Raw genomic sequence first — 15,397 nt, 5'->3', positions numbered from 1 at the left:
TTATGACATCTGTGCTAAGGAGAGACCTTTTCCCTAGAAGTACCAAGGAAGTATTATGTTATAGAGCTTTGGAACACATGTAAATAAAATCAGTGGCTAGCAGCTTTCCTTCAGGGTATTTCCAGGTCTCAGGTTTAGTCAGAGATGCTACAACTCATGAACACAGGAGCAATAGCATTTCCTCCTCTCATCTTTACACTCGTTATTCTCAAGAGTAAAAGCAAAGCACACCATTTGATGTGCATGTTTATTCTCTTTTAATTTAGGATAATATTAACTAGCACTCAATGTGTTTGTTGAGACAAACTGAACATTAGTCACTAAAAGGGAGCTAGAAAATAGTAGTAGAGATATTTGCTTCCTCAGCCCACTCTAAGGTTGCTTCCCACGTTAAAATTGATTGAAAAAAAGGAGTTTGATGTCTGTTGGGATCAAGAGGCACAGTTAAAATGTACAGCTTGTGTGACTCCTCTGAGAGAGCACCTGGACACTGTGGCATTGCAGCTGGAGTTAGAGCCCTGCTTGGCAGTGTTTATCAGGGGTTACTATCTCATCCTGAAGAAAGGTAGAAAGGTCACCAAGTCATTAAGGTGAATTTTTTGCTCCAAAAAGTTGATTTTGAATTGCTGCTCCAGACCAAGTGACTTAGATGTGTAAATATTTCTGGTTCATTTCTGCTGTCAGCTTCTTATTTGGTCTTTGCCCCAGTTTGATTTTTTTTCCTTGAGCATAGAAGTGGCTGTAGTCAGAGGGAAATTTTGAATGCTGTCTCATTGTTTCTTTTCTTTCTTTTTGAATAAATACTTTCCCTGATGGGTTTATTTCTGTTGGCAATTATTAAAATCCATGTTCTCTCTTTCCCTTATCTCACTGGCTATATGCATCAGTGGAGTGCTTCCTTTTCCTGCACTTTCTATAGTAACACACCCCAGTGCTGCTTCATCACTTCTCGAGACCTGATCTTTTGCACTTTCTTTCTCTGTTTATCTAATGTCCCCTGCAAGATGTAAAGAGAGCAGTCCTTAAGAAGGCATTTTTTTCTCTCTTTGAACACATTGTTTCTAATATCCACGCTGTTTGTTTATTTGTTTGTTTTCTGTTTTTTTTTTCCTTTACAAATATGCATAATGTTACTATTTCTTCTGTGCCGTGGAACTGGGGGACTTGGACAAGCACTGGATTTGGAAAGAAATTCAAGCTATCTACTCTTTCCTGACCTCTTGCTCCTAGGGAAGCACACTCAGACTGTATCAACTAGATCTGTGCTTTTTAGGTAAGGTGTGAAACAACTACATAATTTCAAGTGGAACATAGCAGAAATGGCAGGACAAATGCATCTTTAGGACCCTGAGATCAGCTCAGTTGGTCAGAGGATGGCACTAATAAAGTCAAGGTTGCATATTTTATCCCCATATGGGCCATTCACTTTAGAGTTGGACTTGGTGATGCTTGGGGGTCTCGTCCAACTCAGAATATTCCATGATTCTGTTTAAAGACCCTACTGAGAGGTAAAGTTTTTAAATCCTGAAATGATGAATAAGCAGAGTATTTGGGAGTTACAAAAAATAACATTCATCTGTCCCTTTAAAACAGAAAAAAACCTTGGCAGTTAACTCCCCTACATATTGCCTCCAGGAACAAACAGGGAAAAAGCTAAAGAGCTGTCTGGACAGGGACACTCACAGTGGGAAAAAACTTGTGTGCCATATGTCCCCTTTCCATCTGTGTATGCTCTCTTCTGGGTCGTGACATCTGGTTCTGCTTGATATCTGGCTCTGATTCCTGTATTTTTAAAGTAAATGGAACTTAATTTTCCTCAGAGACTGAAGAGAATAGACCACATGCTGACTTTTAAAAGAAAAGCCAAGTTTTTCATAAAAATATGTTTCCTCATCCTAGATCTGAATGGCTTGATACACATATGCATTTAAATGAGCCAAAGATGTGCCAGCACCGTCTGCTGTCACTTTTAAAAAGCTGCTAACTTTGGCATGTTTGACATTTTTGGAGGGTTGGACCATAAAGTTTGTTGGGTACCTAAATTAGAAGATGAATTGGCTTATTATTAAGGAAAGGATCACATCCAAGAGAGCAGACAGCTGAGGATGGGAAAAGATTGAGTGTTCCAGGGTGAGCCATAGAAGCTGGCTGTAGGGTTGCTGAAACCCCGGGAGCTGTGAGCCACACCAGCATTGTGCTGTGCAGTGCCTCCACCTAGTGATGCCTGAAACTGAAGCTCTCCCCTTCCAATAAAAGCCACTCTGTTTACATGAGATCATAATGAATTTCTGCTGCTAAAAATGCCAAGCCACAGCATTAAAAACAAAAGCACACCCAAGAGGGAGCAAAAAAAGGAAGATACTTTGACAACTGCTGTTCTGAATTATACTGTAATTATTTTAATGCTTTTTCTGTCCTTTGTAAGAACTAGCAGGGAATTTAGTGGAAAAGGAGAGTTTTGAGTCTGTGCAACTGTCAATCCAGAGCCTCAGAGCTGATTGGGATATGGGGAGTAGTAGAGCTCTGTAGAGCTGTGTTTCTTGATCGGCCTCCAGCATATGTCAATTAGATCTAATCAAGCACTCTTGCCTTGGTTATTCCAAGAAGAAGACTATGATTGGAAACCGCTTCATCTGGCATCTGCATTCAGCAGATCTGCTGTGCATAATGGCTGGAGGATCATTACTGGCCCAGGCAACTGTGAGTCCTAGAATTTACTTGACATAGTGATAGATGAGGAATTTGTGCCTAATTTAATGATCTAGTCCCCTGGGCTGGGAATAAATGGATCCAATAGTTACATGGTGAGAAAATCTTGGGAGTCTTGGGTGCTGAATTGTTTATAAGAAACCAGACAGCAAACAGACAGTAGGCCCCTGGAGTCCATGAAGAACTCAAGGCTGCCATCAGAGAGGAGCAGTCAGTGCATCATGAAGATCATTTGAAATGAAATGTCACAGCATTCTCGGGAGCAGAAAGCACTGGCTGCCTGAAATGACCAATCCTCAGTTCCCAATCCTTACCTTGGATAGTGTGCTCAGATCCCAAGGGGCTTGCAAGCTCTTTTTCCGAATGATGTGTAGTGCTTTTTGTTTTTTACCCTCTAGTTAATAATCTATAGCCACAGGGTTTGTAAATTGAAGAGAATTTGCAAAATGAAAGTGATCAGGAGGTTTCAAAGTCTATCCAGGACCTTTGTCTGTTAAAATATTATTATTGTTGTTTTTAATATTGATATCAATAATAAGTGCAGCCAGATAAAAAATCCTGCCATGGCTATGGCTCAGGCAAAATGTTTCTGAGTTTCAGAACTAATGGTGAAGATGAGACTACAGAAAGTGATGAAAGCAATTAGCTCAAGGAGGCTGGGGCAGTGTGGTTCATAATTCAGTAGCTCTCAGTGGTAATGGATTTTGTAGTGAGCACTCAGATGGTCATTCTTAAAGCTTTGTAGTAGTATATGCATTAAGATACATGAAGGTCCCCTGATGACTGAGGGGACCCAGAGCAGCCCCAGCCATGCTCCTTGTGTGCACATGCACCCTCAAAAATGTGCACATTCACCCTCAAAAATGCAGAACTGCCATGACTGAATTTTTCTGTCCCAGCTATGGGAGGCTGTGAGCAGTTGCTGATATCTTTGGACAGGCTAAGAGTTATGGAAGAGAAGCGCTTAGTGAGGCTTCAGGAATCTGCAAGTCAGGCCGTGCATTTGTTTCTGTTCTTCATTTTATCTCTTTTCCTTGAAACCCACCAAAAAAGATGGCCTCATACTCAGCATCACACAGCTGTGTCTCTCAAAAAACCAACCCCTTTACTCATATATTTGCACTTGTAAATTACAACAGCTCCTAGCTGGGTTTGGCCTAGAGTACTTGAGACATTTCTCTCAAGGATGTGAATAATACAGGCTATTTCCATTTCTAGAGTAGGTGGACAGTATGAGATGGCCTTCCATAGGAAATGAAATGAGAATTCTTGGCTGCATCATAATGGGAGTTAAGTCAAAGTATGCATTTTGCAAAAGAAAACATGTCATTTTAAAAAATAGCCATATGACTTCTTTGGTAGCTAAATACCATCTCAACTGAGTAAGATGCTAATTGGAAAAAACCCAAAATTCTTGTAATGCTTTGCAAAAATTTGACCTGGACTTGGCAGCATTATGAAGTCTTTGTGACCTGGCCTGGCAAAGCAGGGAGGAGGTGAGGAAGAATGAAGACAGCAGCACTGTACATAATTACTGATTATGATCATATGTTGCATTTTGAGCTACTTGTGGGACACGTGAAGTAGGAAAGTGCCATTTTTTCTTTGTACCTACACCTCTCTAACCACAAATGTACTGAATATGGACATATTCATTGCTCTTGGCTTTTTTCTTTGAAGATAACTCAAATGAGCCTGATGATCTTTAGATTTCCTGAGTGGGGCCACCTTCTGGATCACCATGTTCCTTTACAAGCCCCAGTGTAGCGGAAATTCCCTTGCCTTAGATGGGGAATGGATTTTTTTCTTCTACTAAAAGCTCCTGGTTCGGTGTAGGCAAAGTATTTTCCAGCTGTGAGTATGGAGGTGGGCCTTTTGAGGTGAGCTGTAGTAGGAGTTATTTTTGACCTACAGTGAAGAGATGCACCCGTATATAAGGAGTGGAGGGTATACTAACCTGCAGGTGACCATAAATCCTAAGTGAGGAAACCAAGGCTTTTGTTGTGTAATGAAGTTTGGTTACAGGTGCTGTGAGTCCCTCCGTTCCCCCAGCTAGGGGTATGTATGGGCTGGAGGGAGATGTGCCAGCTGCAATAGCTCCAGCTGACTGATTCCTCTGGCCAAGAGCTGTCTCACAGCCAAGGGACACAGTTTACTTCCAAGGGCTGATGGGAAAACCAGGAACAACAAACACTGGAGGAAAGCATGAGAAATGCTCTGCAGAGTCAGGCCCAGCTAACCCAGCCAGGCATTCTGCCTCCAGCCATGGTGAAAGGAGTTCCTGAAAATCAGACTGGCATCTCACCAGCTGCCCCAAGCTGCTGGGCTGGCTCTCACATTTGAAGCTCCACTGACAGAGGACAGTGCAAACACAGGGAGTCCACATGGGTTCCTGCAGAGACCAGGCTTTGAATGGGAATAAACAGACAAAACATTAGCAGGCTCAGGACATTCCTGGTGGTGGGAGCCTTTGAAGCCTAGGGCAGTACTGAAGTAGGGTTACAGTATGTGTTGGATATGATTTTACTCTTTGTTTTTCTTAATAGTCCTTACCTCAGAAGTACTGAGTTAGATGGTCCGAAGCAGCACAGCTGCTGTCATATTTCTATGACCTGAACTATGAAAGCAATACAAGGATGGAGCTATTCCATCAAAGTTTGCTGTCACTCTTGGCAAGCATTCTTTTTTGTCTATTTTTTTTTTCATGTGTCATTTATTGATAGCTTATTTTATAAATGGCAAGTATTGGAAGGAGAAATTTTGTCTGAATTTTAAACTCATCAAAATTCAGCATTGTCTACTTTTGTCTATCACTGCCTGTTTCTTTGTATCAACAACATTTGTTGTCATTGTCCATTATGTTGCCTCAAGAAACTCCACAGTTGCTTTTTATCCTTCTATAAATTTGATATTTTGCCATGATTTCAGTAATTCCAACTAGACGTTTGTTGTTTCAAGATCTGGTATTTCCATTGTTTATTACCATAAATTTATTTGTCTTTTCAAGATTTAATGGACCATCTGAAGGGACTTAGTGAAAATCACCTTGAAATCTTTTGCAAGGGCAGGTTCTATTTCTGTCATCACTATTCTATTGTCTTAGTCTTTGGAACATAAATATTTATTTTGTCTTGATGCAAATGATACTCCTTCCTGTTGAACTTCACATTTTGACCTAAATTTCTGGGTTCTTCATCCTTGTCATTAATTACCCAGAATTTCAGTCACTAGAAGTTAACTTCTTCTTTCCAGACATTGCTCAACTCAAATGATCAAACCAGAAGAAATAGGTAGAATATTTTTAATAAGAAGACTAACTCAAAGACTTCAGTATCTCCCACCTATTTTTGTAAGATTATATAATGTAGCAATTGATTTATAGATATGTTTTCTTCGTTTGTTTGTCAGCCGGGGGGTTGCTGTTCTACTTATGACTAATTTATATTGTGGCTTTCCAGGCTTTAGCATATGAATTCATAGAAAAAGAGTGCTAGTGATATAGAGAGATAAAATCAATTTTCTGGTTATATTTTTATGAGAGACTGCCTTTTCTGCTGAGCTTTTAAAATTCAAACCATGGCTATCCAAAGGTCAGATCTGACACCTGAGGTTTTGCTGGGGCAGAGAACCAGCTTGACAGAAACATTTTGCTGATTTACCAGTATTGATAAGCTTTGTGATAACAGCAGGAGGAGGGTCTGTGGAAAGATTCTCCACACATGCATTATCATTCAGAGTTTGAGCACACTCACAGCTCCCAAAGGGAGAGGGATGATCCAGTCTGGTTAGTGGCAGAAGCTGAGAGCCTCTAAGAAACCCAGAAGAATTCTACTTTCTTATTTGGCTACTCTTGATTAGTCCTTATTGTTGAATTTAGAGGTAATTAATGGGAAATACTTAATTCCATCCCCAGTAATGATATAAGCTGGCCATCTGTCTTCTGAGAATAGATGTTAACAGAGCAGAAACAGCTCTGATGATACAAAAAATCTGATTGCATGCTGCACTCCTGTTCAGTTTTTCATTCTCATACTGGCCTTGTGGTTAGAGCAGTCATTAGGAAACTGGTGACCTCCCTTGCCCTGAAGAAGAATGTGCTCCCCCACCTTCTCCTAGGACACTTTCTGCTTCTTCTGAGGTACCTGGCTGAACTTGTACCTGGTGGTACAGAATTGCTTCTTGAAAGCAAATGTATGAGAGCTCAACCCACTTAAAAGGAGTCAGAGCCTCAGAATATAAATTTCTTATTAATTTCCATCCCCTAAATGGCTAGAGCCAAATTCACTCTTGGCTGTTCTCTGTTTTCCTCATGACTTATAAATTCCAAACAAGTAGCATCCCAGTTTCAGGATACAGGATGGAGTGCTCTTCCTCAGATGTAGAAGCCCTTACAGACCTTAGAATTTGGGGCTTCTGGTTTCTGGTTAATTTTCTGACTGAAAGCCTTGTCTGGGCATTGTGGATTGTTCTCAGTCTGAGTTGTAAATCACTTTTCTTTTATAAGTCTTGGTACTGTCTGGGAGTGCAGTGTCTGACCCAACTAAGTCCACGTCACCCACCTGTCCTGTGACATCTGCAGCAGTGTGGGAATGTCTGCACTGAGGCTGCTGAGGCAGTATGGAGCACCCTTGGCTTGGCCTGGCCTATGATCCATGTGTTACCTGCTGTGCAACTCTGTAATGTTCCCTGAGGATGTCAGGCAATTTTTTAAAATATAAGAGCCTCAAGATCCTCAGTGAGCTAGTCAGTGCTCTGGACAGAGGCTGTGACCCTCACTTGTGCAGTTATCTGACCAAACATTCAGGGCCACCTGCACTTGCCTGGGAGTCCAGTACACAGTGCACGCTTACTCTGGAATCAAGAGTATGTGAGGGCTTACCTGCTGTGATTTGTCAGTCTTTGCAGGATGAATATTCACTGAACTCATGCATTTTCCCATTTCCTTCATAATTTCTATTACTTACTTCTACATTAGGGATGTTGATGTACCCTGAGAGATACCAACATGTCCACATTAGGTGATAAAACAAAGTGTACTTGAATTTTCCTTCTTTTACGCTTACTTGCTTCAGCTGCTCTTTTGTAAATAGAAAGGAGGTGAAATATGGTTTCTCCTTCACGCTGAGGAATAGTTTCCATGGCAGTGGAAGGATCCAGAAGTGCTGCTTTTGCATGCACGTTTTTTCCCCAATTCTCCGCTTTAATGCAAACGGAGCCTGCAGTTGAGGCAGTGACCTGCCAAGCTGTGGAATGTATCTGCAGTCTAGACCTTGCCTCTGTGGAACAAGAGCTCCTTCATCTCTCACTGGCAATTTGAGCACAAGGCAGGTTTAATTTCCTTTTGCACTCTCAGGGTGCAGAGTGAGCAGTTAGCAGAGCCCAGAAGGTGAAGCCATGAGCAGCAAGGCAGTGAGAGAAGACCGTGGCTCCAGAGAAGGGCTGCTTGAGCAGGGGGCCCACAGGCCCTAATGCCCAGCCTAGGTGAGTGACCTGAGCTTTCAACAGAGCTGTGTGGTGCTGTGGGACTGAAGTGGCTAGTGAGAAACACCAAGGAAGAGACTGCCAGAAAGCCTGTTTCCCAAAAGGGCTTTGACTCAGCACTAGAACTGGGATTTGGAATGGGGAAATGTCTGTTGGTATAAAATATTAGGTTTCTTTGCTTAGAAATGCAAAGTCTTGCTACTTTACATTTGTTCTCAGTGCTCAAAATTCATCTGTTTAATTGTTCCCTCTTTGGAGAAGCATTTTTTTGCATATATCTGCATTACTCTGTATTTCTGAGCCACAAAGAATGAAAATTTGTTGTTGTGAGCCTTTTTTTTTCTTTTTTTTTTTCTTCCCTAGAAGGTTTTTCTACTCCAAACTAAGAACAAAGGGGAGGAAATGAGCAAACTTTCCCAAAAGCACAACTTGAGACCTTACAGGAACAGATCTCCAGAGTGCAGGAATTCCATGGAAATGGAAAAAATCCATGGAAATGGAAAAAAAAAATCTCTTTTGGCTCATAGCAGAATTATTATTAATCACAGTTCTTGTGAGATGAAATTAAATAACTGAAAAAACCAAAAAAAGGAATATAAATTCAAATGAGTGAATTTTGCATTTCTTCTCTTTCCCCGTTTCTGTAATTATTTTCATACCAGCTTGCACAGCCTCCCCCACCCACCACCCCCAGGTCTTTATCCTATTGCCAACCAAAAGCACAAGCCATCAATAATGGGTGAAGAAGAGGATGATAAACTCTGCCAGTGTCAACCACAGGGGATGGACAGCCTCAGTTTAAAGCAGCTTTTCCAACAGCATCCTACATGGTAATCAGCGTGCCTCTCCTTGAGTCAGGCCTCTTGAAACCAACTGTGCATTTACTAAAAACTTCACATTAATTTTGGGTTTTATTTATGTGAAAGAGTGGTGTTTTCTGCTTTAACTGTATATCTGATAATTTCCTTGTTTCCTTTCTCATGAGAGGTACTGAAAAATAGTTTCCAGTGTAATTTTTCCTGGTGCTGAAAGTCCTCCCCTTTCTCAGCCAAAGAGCGCCAGACAATTTGGTTTATTCTTATAGCAAAAGCCCTCTTTGCCTCTGATACCCTTACAGCTCTTTTTAATAACTTATTTTCATGCTACAATATCTTTTTTGTCAGTGAAGACCAGAATCACACCCAGTGCTCAAGATAAGGATGTGTTGCATCAGTATAATAACATTTCCTGTTTTGTTCTCTGTTCTTTTGCTAGTAACTCTTCACAATCTCTTTGCCCTCTTGGTAGCTTCTGAACATCAGGCTTTTTTTCAGAGAAAATCCAAAATTACCTCAGGATGTCCTTTCCATGTAGTGAAAAATGATCACTTTGTATGTGTTTGTAGGATTATTTCCCTAAGAATAGGACTTTGTTTATTTCAACAGCTGAAAGAAACCAAATAAAACTGGAGGACACCTGATCTTATGGCATTTCCCATGAAATTTATCTACTGTTTGAAAGGAATCATTCTGCTACAGAACTGACTGGCATTTCAGTTAGTTTCACAGGATCTAGGAAAATTCCGGCGTTTGGGCCTCATCCTGGAGCCTCAGTCCTGGACTGGTGTGTTTGGAAGGGACAGGTGGAGAGCATGGCTGTTGGGTTCTGGCATGCGAGGCTGAGAGGTGGTGCAGGAGGACAGAGAGGTGCACCTGCTCATGTGCAGAGCACACTCTTCACTGCTGACGTGGGAGGTCCAGACCAGCTTGTTTCTGCAGGCTGTCAGCTGCTGAGGATAACTTCAGGAAGTTTGGCCCGTGGTCATGGAGACCCTGAGAGCAGTTGGGCAGGAGTGCTTGGAACCTTCAGCTCCTTGAAAGCACTGAGGTCTCCTCAGGAGCTGCAAGCAGCCTGCAAGCTCTGCTGCTGGCTATGGAGATGAGGTGGAACACAGATGCTTACAACTGACATTTTTGGAAACAGCCAAGAACTGACCTCCACATCTGGCTGAACGCACACTGAGGACTCGTATTTCTAGTGCAGGCATTGATTAGCTGTGGGTTAACCTCCCCAGGGAGGAGGCAGGAGCTTGGGCTCCACTGCCTCAGATAATTGCCCCAACGAAGTCATGGACCCAAAATATGAAGAATAAATTACTTTAAACAATGTTTAACTTATGTTGATTCCATCATTCAGCATTGTTTTCCTGTAGAACCGTGGATTGCTTAAATTGCAATGCCTACATCCTATGGGGAAAGCACATGGGGTAGAGTTTCTACTGTGTCTTGACTGCAATGTGTGCTTCTTACTGGCACCTTGCAGGACAAATTTTTGAACAAAGATTCACAGAGCTGTGAAGAGCTCCTGGTGAAGACCTGCCTGTGTTTGCAACAGGCCATAGTTACACATAGCTTCTTTTCTATGTGGAATCCTACAGAAATTAGGATTTCGGCCTGGTTGATAATGGGAAAGTGAGTAATTGATACACCAAGACCATGTTATGTGGTGGTAGTTGGCATGGTCACTAAGGATAAGAATAAATAGCTCATTTTATATTGATGGGAAAAGAAGATTAGCTCCTGGAACAGCTCATCTGCCAGGAAACCTTGCAGGAAATCATGTGGAAAACTGTAAGAAGGTTTTTGATAAAGAAAGGATTCTTGGTTAGTGAGGGAATGCAAAACAGATTATATTGATTTTCTATTTTCATGGTGGAGAAACAAGACTGAAGTCTGGGGTAATAGGTGCTAAAAGGCACTCTTTGGTACCTCTACAGTTTACAGAAGTAGGCAACAGTCTATAATCTCAGAATTTCTTAGAGCTGGCCAAACTGGGAGCATAGAGTACAATTAACAGCCCCTTTTCTGACATAGTCCATTCTAATTTCCCTGTGAATAGCTGCCAAAAGCCAGGCCCAGAGAAAGGTTTCAAGTTCACAGCCCTCCTTGTTTTCACAGGTGCTCTAAGGTCTAGGAATTAAGTGCTCCAAGAATTTCTGAACTCTAGCAGAGAAGTCCTTGGTGTTTGGATGCCTAATGTTTCAACTATACAAAAAATAACAAATACGATGACTTTTTAATTATAGAAAAAAATTACTTGGGTGATATTTCATTTTTATGAGAAGCCTTGTTTTTCTTTCCAAAATACTTTAAACTTTCAGGGAATGCAAACTCCAAGTTGCAGCCACATCTGATCAACGTAATTAGATAATATTAAAGAGACAAACAGTTCTTCCAAAGATCCAGTCCATAACCTAGAGAAAAAAAAGATATTTTCCTAAGTAGTGGTATTGTAAATTTTTTTTTACGACCGAAACTCTGCTTTTGCATGCTGTCAGTACGTCATGACCCTCTTCTCTCAGTAAGACATTAACTTCCAGTAATTCATATACATTAAGGAGCAAACAAGACTATTTAGTAAGATGTCTTTATAAACAATATAATTTGTCAAGAAATTATCTTCAATTACTTTCCAGAGAATTGAAATTCATTTTAGTTGTGTAAATCAATAATTATCATGTCTTATGAATCCAAGTCACAATTTCCAGAATGTCACGTATTTGTAGATATGTCTTCCTAAGAAATTGTATGGAAAAAACCTCTGTTCTCAGGGATGAGGTCAGATGAGAGCAACAATGATATGCTAAATATTTGTTTCCACAGCAAAGAAAAATGGAGTGGGTGCTGCGTGGCAGGAAGTTAGCTTCCCATGCACTCTGAGGGGAGCGTTGGCTGTAAGGACCTGGGAGGTCTGGAATGTGTCTATGATGCTGCACCAAGAACTGGCCTCTTTAACTTAAAATTTGGAATCTTTCACTTATGGACATCTTGTTTCTGCCCTGAAGTTATTTGGACACAGAGTGATAGTTACTTCAGAGTTGTGTATAAACTTTGGATAGGCTTTTGTGTATAAACTTAGGATAGGCTTCTTGCCCAAAGATAATTGCCTGTTCAGACTCATCATCACCTCTGTACTGTAAGGCACTCTGGCATCTAAGGACAGGACCACCTGTGGGAATGGAAGATCCTGGAGCCTCAGCAAAGTGTTTTAATTTCCATAAGAGCAACAGATGTGCTGCACAGATCCTTTCTGTGGTAGGGTTTGTGGTCTTCCCATGGGAATCCTGCTGGTGGCCTGGTGACATTCAGACATTCAGAACAGCTGCTGTTATTTTTCATTCTGGCTGTCTGTATCCAGACCCTATGGGATGACAGTGCAGCTGCTTTTGTTTTGGGGCAAGGCACAAAGCAGAGAAATTTAGAATTTCTTTAGAAAAGGAAACCAGTTTTAAGATAAAGGCTTTGTTAGTGATATTATGGTTTTTGCTTGTCAGGTTGGCCTGACAAGCATAACTATCACTGTTAGATCTTTTATAAACTGCTGGTGATCAAAAAGAATACCAAGTAATGTATCAACGTGTGAGCCAAAGGAAATACTTGCCATCCACACAAAAAAGTAGATGTGATTCTGGTTACTTTATCCAATTACTTCCGCCAAGATAGTCACCTCTATTTTACATCCTCTGAACTTTAATACCCTATCTGGCAACTACAGTGGATTTGAAAACCTTATAAGATACTTTATATTTCTGGCTTGGCGGGATGAAGGAGTGAGATGAGTAGGGTAAAATTACTGATGGTTTTGTAACACTTAAATTCTTGTAAATCCTTTGCTGTCTACATGCATGCCCTCACTTACTGCTGTGTGGGGGCCTGCAATGCCAGTTGGCCTTGCCTGGCCACCATGGCCCCACCAAGCTGCTCTATTACCCTCTCAATAGGACAGGGGAAGGAAATACTGCAAAAAGTCCATGGGTTCAGAAAAGGACAGGTGGATGACTTACCAATTACCACCAAAGGCAAATCAGACTCAGCTTGGGAAAATTATTTTAATTTGCCAATTATTAACAGAGTAAGATAGTGAGAAAAATCCCAGACTAATCCCATCCTCTCCCACCCCCTCCCTTCTCCCCAGGCTCAATTTCACTTCCAAGTCTCTTACCTCCTTCCCCCAAGTAACACAGGGGGATGAAGAACAGGGGTTGTGGTCAGTTCATAACATTTTGAACGTCCTCCTCACACTACTCCCCTACTGCAAAGGGGGCGTCCCTCTCTTAGGAGACACTTTACAAACTTCTCCAGTGTGGGGCTTCCCATGGGCTAGAGTTCTTCACAAACAGCTCTAGTGTGGGTCTTTACATGGGCTGCAGCCCTCAGGAACAGATTGCTCCAGTGAGGGTCACCTTCCAGAAAACCTGGTCTTACAGGGGCTCCCCTGTGGCCTGTGTTCCTGGCAGGAACCTGCTCCAGCATGGACTCTCTATGGACTACAGCTTCCTTCAGGTCACATGCACCTGCTCCAGTGTGGCATCCTCCATGGTGGCAGGAGGTCAAACTGTGTCATCGTGACTTTCCCCATAGTCTGAAAGGGAATCTTGGCTCCAGCACCTGGAGCACCTCCTCCCCCTCCTTGTTCACTGCAGGGCTGTCTCAGCTCTCACTCACAGTTGCTGTGGAGCAGATTTTACCTTTTCTCAAATGTGCTCCCATGGAGTACTTACCACTGCTGCAGACGAGCTGGGGTGTGGCCAGCGTGGGTCTCTTTGGGAGCTGGCTGGAACTGGCTCTGCTCAACATGGGGGCAGCTCTGGGTGTCTCCTCACAGAAGTCACCTCTGTACCCTCCCAACTTTTGCCAAACCCAATACACCCTGGTTAGGAATGTATCCACCAACAGTGTCTTGTTCGGGTAAATGTCTCACACTTCTCAATGACAGGAACCATCAGAGCTATTTGGGGACCAGCCCCTCCATCACCCACAATATGGGTGGTATTAGGGCTGCATGATAATGATAAAGGCTGGGGGAAAACTTTTCCTTGGAAACAGTCCATCTCTATTAGAATACTATAAACCTTGAAAAGTCTTTCTAATTTCCCTTTTACACAAAACATGAGATGCCTTTGCTACCTACAAGGAGGGCACCATGACACAGATGAACAGGAAGAACTCTGAAACCTCAGCAGGGTGGATCCCCACCAGCCAAAAAAACACTAGACCTGACAGAGGTGTGGGCACAACCCAACACCCTGCCATCCCACCATTTGCCAATTCCATCAGAGCCCCCTGGGGTGGCCTCGATAAATGGAAATAGTGAAACCTTTCCTGATAGGGTCACTTGTGTCTGAATGTTTCCCTACTGTGTCCACTGACAGTCTGCAAGCAGGGTGCAAAAACTGTACCCAGAAAATGTTTCCTGGCTAACAGAGTCAGGTATTAGGCAAGCAAGGCTAATGTGCTGCTAGGCTAAGCACTGCTTCTTGGAGCAAAGTGAACTCTGATAGTGCTGAATTTCTGTTTCCCTATCTCTGCTTTTTATCTCAGGACTTTATCTTTTTCAATCTCATTGTTTTTCCTCTTGCATACTTGAACTCCTAACTATTAAGATGTCAGTAACTTCATTCAGTCTGGGTTTCCAGTTTTTGTTTCTTGTGTGGCTTTAGCTTGCATATTTTTCACAGGAGTAATTTTGCCAACACATTTGAGTTAAGTTCATACACTCATGCTGTGGCAAAACAGTCATTGGATGACTGATGCTTTAATCTCTGGATCATTGACTCCTAGTGTCAAGGACCTGTGGGGCCAGCTACATTCATTTGATACCAGTACTAAATTGTTCTTTAACACTGAGTGGCAGCTCCACTAAGTTCCCAACAAATTTCCAGTGCTTCACTATGTTACCTTTTAAAATATTTTTCTCCAGTTGTGCTTAACTATCCCCTGTTTCTGTTCAAAGCCATTACTTATCTCTTTGCTTTGAGAGCAGATGATTTCCTTGCTTGCTGTAGTGCTATGCATATAGGCTGCCAAGGGAGCAATTAACCCCTTAAAGAAATCTCAAGGTATTTCTGTAAGCTCTTTTTTTCATAAACTTGTCAGTAGGATTTTTAGAAGATGAGCCCTAAGTTACAAGGCATTCAGCATTGATTTTAGTTTCTTGTGAAAGCTACAGAATGGCTTTTGCTCAGCTGGCAACTGTCCTCTTTAGCCAGGAGCTCAGTTTCCCATCTGCACCATGATCTGGGAGCAAGCTGGGCATGGGGAACAGACTACAGGGTTGAGGGCTCTTCTGAGGTATGAGCAGCAATATAAGCACCTCTGATCCAAGTTTCAGTGGAATTTGTGATAGAATAACCTTTTAACCTTTAGAATAACCTTTATGCCCAGAAAAT

This window comes from Agelaius tricolor, unplaced genomic scaffold (genome assembly GCF_023055355.1).
Source record: "Agelaius tricolor isolate 1412-34295 unplaced genomic scaffold, bAgeTri1.0.p SCAF_7, whole genome shotgun sequence".
Classification (NCBI taxonomy): domain Eukaryota; kingdom Metazoa; phylum Chordata; class Aves; order Passeriformes; family Icteridae; genus Agelaius; species Agelaius tricolor.
Note: the sequence above shows the minus strand (reverse complement) of the source record.